Genomic DNA, 6,003 nt, shown 5'->3' with positions numbered 1-6,003 from the left:
GAGATAGCACGAGAAATGAGAGAGGTCTAGAGAGAGAGAGAGACGAATATGATGTCACGGCGAGAGATGCCCTCGAGTGTGTATATGCAAGGGGGAGGGGATAGAGGCACGAGGAGATTTTTTTATGTGCTGTCTGTGTTGGTATGTGTGGGTGTGAGAAGATAATGAGACCTGGGGGGCAGAGGGTGCGTCACCGCGTGAGGTCCGGTGGGCCGAGGTGAGGCCCTTGGTTCGGTTCCGTCCTGCGCCACATTGGTCGGCCCGTGGCGCATTTAGGGAGATCCATGGATGACTAGTCGTACAAGATAAAGATAGCAGAATCGTAAAGGACTCTGTGTCCACTGACAAAGCTGGCTAGGATTTGTAACCCTAGGTCCTCAGACTAAGGTAACCCCTTATCTCTGATATTACTATTCATCCAACCTAACTTTAAGGGGCATCCTACAGAATGCTCTGCTAGAATCATACTTGTCGATTAAGAAGAAAGGTGTGAGACAATGCGTGAGAGACAGGCCTAAAGATAATGTGCATATGGGAGACACGTAGGCAGGTCTATCTATATAGGAAGGGTCGATGGGGATTGTGCGTGTGTATGCTTGTGAGAGGAAGAGTGCTTGTGATAAAGGTTAGTGAAAACAGTCGTAAATGGTTACGAGAGGGAGGGAGGGTTATATCGAGAGCATGTCTGCGAGAAGGACACCTTGGGAGAGAGTGTGTGAGCATGTGTGAGAGACCACCGATGGAGAGTGAAACTACACGTAAAAGAGTGATGTACACATTGATTAAAAATATAAATTGTATCCAAATATTAGGATGGGATCATGATATTTGCAATTCGCATAAGGAACGGTCATTGATCCATCAGACATCTAGATTCTATCGAATTTGAGAATATCTATGTTATTATTTGACATAATTGATCCACATAGTTAGTATTTTGAACTCCAGACAATGCATCGCTTTAGCAATCGAATATAAACGTGACTATAGTTCATGTTGTGTGTGTAAAGCACATTATACATACGAAAGTTGCACAATGAACATTATAAATAGCTAGCTATGAACTAGCATACATTTGAATTCAACTTAAGGTGGTTTAAAAATTCGAATTCAACATGAAGTCCATTCAATTATTTGAATTCGATAACATGGCATTTGTAAATCATACCTAAATTATGGGGGCACCAATCTTTGCTCTGCTTTTGTACATAATACCATATATAGCCGTGTACACAATAGGTTCAAATTTAGCTCCTCCATTCCAAAATAATCGTAGTTATAGGATTTTCAAGTGTCAAAATTTCAAAAAGAAGCGGATAATCTAATGAGGTTTTCAAACATACAAGGTCAAATTTAACATTGTCTATTTAGGTCAATCCTGAAAGTTCAAGATTACTCTAAACGTGAATGCTTCTGTTTCAAAATTTCAAACGAAGTGCCAAAAGAGCCTCTACTCGCCCGAAACCGCGTGAGACCAATGTTTGGTAGTAGAAGGAAATTACTTTTCTAACTCCGACCCGTGAAACCTACCGACCCGACGTCCAAAGGTCTAAACCGGGGTAGGTTTGTAGCTTCATCTAGACGCCACGCAACCGCCTCCAAAAAACATTCATACACAATGGCCGCCTAAGCACACATGCACGCGGCCGAAATCGCTCCCGCCCACTATTTGGGACACCTAGATTACCATCCTACCCCTGACCCGCAGTAGGTCAGAAATTTAAGAGGGGGGCAAAGTTTGTACTTTGCCCAAATTTCAAACAAGCGCGTCCCATCTGTTCAAAAAAGCCAAAAACAAGCGCGTCCCAGACCGAAACATGGTTCTCCCTTAGCTCCCCCAACCCCCCCTCTCGCTCGATTCCCCATTCATACTCTGTGGGAGCCAAAAATACCTCTCCACTAGCCACGAAACCCCGGCGTCCTCCGTCCGCCACCCTATCCCACCCATCAACCGCCGCCCTCCTCCATCACGCTGGAGCCGATACCCCGACGTCGTCGTCCACTGCAACCTCAACCGCAACGCCCTCCACGGCTAGTAGTTGAAGCCGAGGCCGAGCTGTTCGTAGCCGAGCCAGTTCAACCACGCCGTCCTGCGCCTCACCGCTGCCGCTCTAACTTTGCCACCGTCCACCGCACCGAAGCTGTTCCTGCTACGCCGTCCTTCGCCGCCTTGGATTTGTTTCCCCTCCGCCGACATACGGCCACGGCAACACAATCCACAATTTGGCCATGGGTTCGTCCAAGGCTGCACCCTCCTCCAAAACATCGGTTCCCCCGGCAAAAAGAAGAAAATCTCCGCGACATATGGAGGACACAACACTGGCAACCGGAAATGGTCCTCTTCCCTTATTCGTGTAAATCTTACGTGTCTGCTTGCATGGTATTCATCCCACAGAAGACACTAGTTGACCGCTTCTTCTTGATACTAGATGTTCCTAGTAACTCGCGATGCACATGGTTTCTCCTCATATACTATTTCACCTTAGCTAGAGGTCCGTCCCCCTGGATTTCAATTCCTGGTCAGTTGATTCCCAATTAAAGGAAGCATTCCCTAGCGTAACAGGCGCTAGTCTGCCTATTACATCGGGGAAGCAGTGCCTCGGTGTTTATCTTAGGGGCGTGTGGGGCCTAGAGCAGCTGGCGCCCGATCTGGAGGTCGATCGGGATTAAAGGGATGCTCGGGGGGTGCTGCCAAGCACGGCGGTGGTGTGAGCTCGAGGGGAGGGCGAGGCGGCGTAGGCAGGGGTCTGGGCTGGTGGTCGCTAGCGGTTCGACAAAGATCGTCAATAGTGGCTAGCGGGAGGTAGACGAAGGTCATCTGTCTGTTCCTTATAAATCGAACCGTTCATAAAAAAATCGACTGACCTATTTATTTTTAGTCGACTGTTATTCTGATAGGACCACATGTGGTGGTGTGCTGTAGGAGTACCTGCATTTCCCAGCCATCCCTGTGCTCATATATTACAAAATCATACGGAGTAGAATCTAATTTTGTTTGCCATGAAATGTTGTAGAGCTATCATATGTCCCCTGTCATTTATTTTTCAGCCACCTGCTATCTGCTACTTTTACAGTGCACTAGTTCTGCACACACTTCACCCATACTCTCACTATTGTGTTTTTATGCAAGGGTATTTCAGACTCTGCCTTAACAGAAGCAGAAAATAAAAGAGAGAAGTCGCTCCAGCTTCGTACGCCGCTAGGCCAGACACGTTTTAGCACTTTAAAGGGTGTAGTCTCAGCAGATGGAGACGGTAAATGTAGCTCTGGAGTTGATGATCTTGCTCGCAATGAACTACCATCCCAGGTGCCTGCTTTAACTTCGCAGTGTCATATGTGGTTGCATGTTGCATATGGTGTCTAGCTTGTATTCGAAAGGCCGGAGTTGGTCTTTATCAAGATAAGGAAAGATATTTTTACATAAACTACCATCCCGGGAGCACCAGAAGACAAGTAGCTAGTCAGGGCACTGGCCGAGCCAGTGACAAGCCCAGCACAGGCAGGCATCACCTGGAAGCCAACTAAAAAGCCACGATGGTGGTGAAGCAGCCCGCCTCCCACCAGGCTCTCATGTCCTAGATGATCATGCTCACCACTCCAGCCGGATGTCTAGCTTGTATTGCTTCCAATTTGGTTAAATTGCATCTGCCTAGCTTACACATTATACCTTTAAATATGACATGCCTTCTTGTTTTTGGTACATACTAGTGCATATGTGTATTAATCATGTTCTTACATCAAACTAATGTTCTTGTGTATCCCTCATCAATCACTTATGATGAGGCAATCAGGCGAGTGGACTATGGTGAATAAAGATCCTCATTTAAAGAATGCAACGTCAGCCTCCCCACATGATTCTCAAGACATAGCAAGGCTAGATGTAGATATTGAACGTAGCTCTGTAGTTGATTACCGCATTTCCCCTACACGAGCATCGCAGGTGCTTGCTCTAACTTGGTAGCATGATATGTGGTTGCATGTTGCATATGGTGTCTAGATTTTAATTCTTCCAATCTGGTTAAATTGCATGTGCTATTATTCTTAGTTTATACATTATACCTGTTAATGTGACATGTCTTCTTGTTTTTAGTACATAGTACATCTGTCTATTAAGCATGTCCTTACATAAAACTATTGTTTTTTTGTATCCCGGATCAATCAATATGACGAGACATGTTTAGTATATGAAGTGCGATATTAGTTGCATCTTTCATATGATTTATGGCATGCGCTGCTTCTACTTTGTTGAAATGACATTTATGATGGGACGCTTTTAACTTGGCATAGTCATATTGGTTGCATCTTTCATGTGGTGTCTAGCTTGCATTGCTTCTTATTTATTGAAATGGCTTTTGCTTAGTTTACACAAGAAGTTGTGAATATGCCATGCCGTCATGTTTTTCGTACATATTGCATCCTAGTATCGTGTGTTTGCCTTACATCAAAGTAGTGATTGTCAGTATCATGCACGAATGAGTTCTGAAGAGTGAATTTTATTGCTTTTTCTTGTCGGTTTTACTTGACAATTCAAAATCAATAAAGCGGAAGGACGTTAGCAAGGCAGCGGATAAAGGTGCTCCTTCCAAATGGAGGGCCTCTATAGATTCTTCTCCTCCAACCCCCAAGATGATTTGCAAGACAACACATGCATAGACACTCAACTTAGCTATGTTGATGATGAGCACATCTCCCCTAGTGCACCATCACAGGTGCTCCCTCTAACTCGGCACTGCTATATGTGGTTGCATATTATGTATGATGTCTAGCTTGTATTGCTTCTAATTTTTTTGAATTCCATCTGCTTACTTTACACATTATACGTGTGAATAAGACAAGTGTTCCTGTTTCTAGAACATACAATATCTGTCTATCACAGTTTTAACTTGGTCGAGTGATATTAGTTGCATCTTTCATATGGTGCCTAGCTTTCATTGCTTCTAATTTGTTAAAATGTGTTCTGCTTAGTTTACACATCATAAGCTGTGAATATGCAATGCTGTGAATATGCAATGCCACTAATGACGAGAGACCTTTAACTTGGTAGTGTCATGGTGTTTGCATCTTGCATATGATTTATTTCTTGTACTGCTTCACATTTGTTTAAATGCTAGTTATGACGAGACACTGTTAACTTGGTAGAGCGATATAAGTAGCATCTTTCATAGGTTGCCTACCTTCCATTGCATTGCTTCTAATTTAGTGAAATTTCTTCTGCTTAGTTTACACATCATAGTTCTGGTTATCTCATGTCATCCTGTTTTTCGTACATATTACATCCTCCTATCATGTGGTTGTCTAACATCAAAGTTCAGTTCGTATGTATCACGCATCAATTTGTTCTGAAGAACTAAATTGTTATTCCTTTTTCTTGTCGGCTTGACTTAACATGGCACAGAGAAAGAGGAAGGAACACAAAATGACAGATGCTGCTAGTACTGATGGTGCAATAGAAGGTCAAAGTCCAGCGGAAAATTGTACAAACGGGGTATCCCATGCTACACGAGCTGCAGAACAAGCCAAGCAGAAACCAATAGCTGCCACCAAACAAGCAGAGACAACCCTAGTTGTTGCAACACCTTCCACAGTACCAACAACGGCACGAGTTACTCGTTTGTCAACTCAGCTAGCAGCATATTCCCAAGCTCCCTTGCCACCTGACACTACTTCCGAAGCACTCTTGACACAAGACGAGTTGTCAAGATCAGATGAACTTTGTGAGCTTCAACAGCAAGAAGGTAGTGGCTGGAGTCAAGTTACAGTTGCATGCTTCTTTATATGTAGTCTCATAGTTTGATGTACACTAACACTTCCTATGTTCGTTGTTGGACTAGCACCTAGGCGCAAGAGGAAACAAACATCAGGGATAATGCTCAATAGGTTAACTAAATCTAGAGGAGGAAGAATGGAGATCCGTTTTGAGGCGGGTTTAAAACGCCACATGATGCTACAGAGTCAGCCACGTTAGTATCAAGGCAGCGGTTGCCGTTAGGTGTCATGTACGTA

The sequence above is a fragment of the Triticum aestivum genome, chromosome 2D, assembly GCF_018294505.1.
Source record: "Triticum aestivum cultivar Chinese Spring chromosome 2D, IWGSC CS RefSeq v2.1, whole genome shotgun sequence".
NCBI classification, from domain to species: domain Eukaryota; kingdom Viridiplantae; phylum Streptophyta; class Magnoliopsida; order Poales; family Poaceae; genus Triticum; species Triticum aestivum.
The sequence above is the reverse complement of the archived record's forward strand: the minus strand, read 5'-3'. Positions refer to the sequence as shown.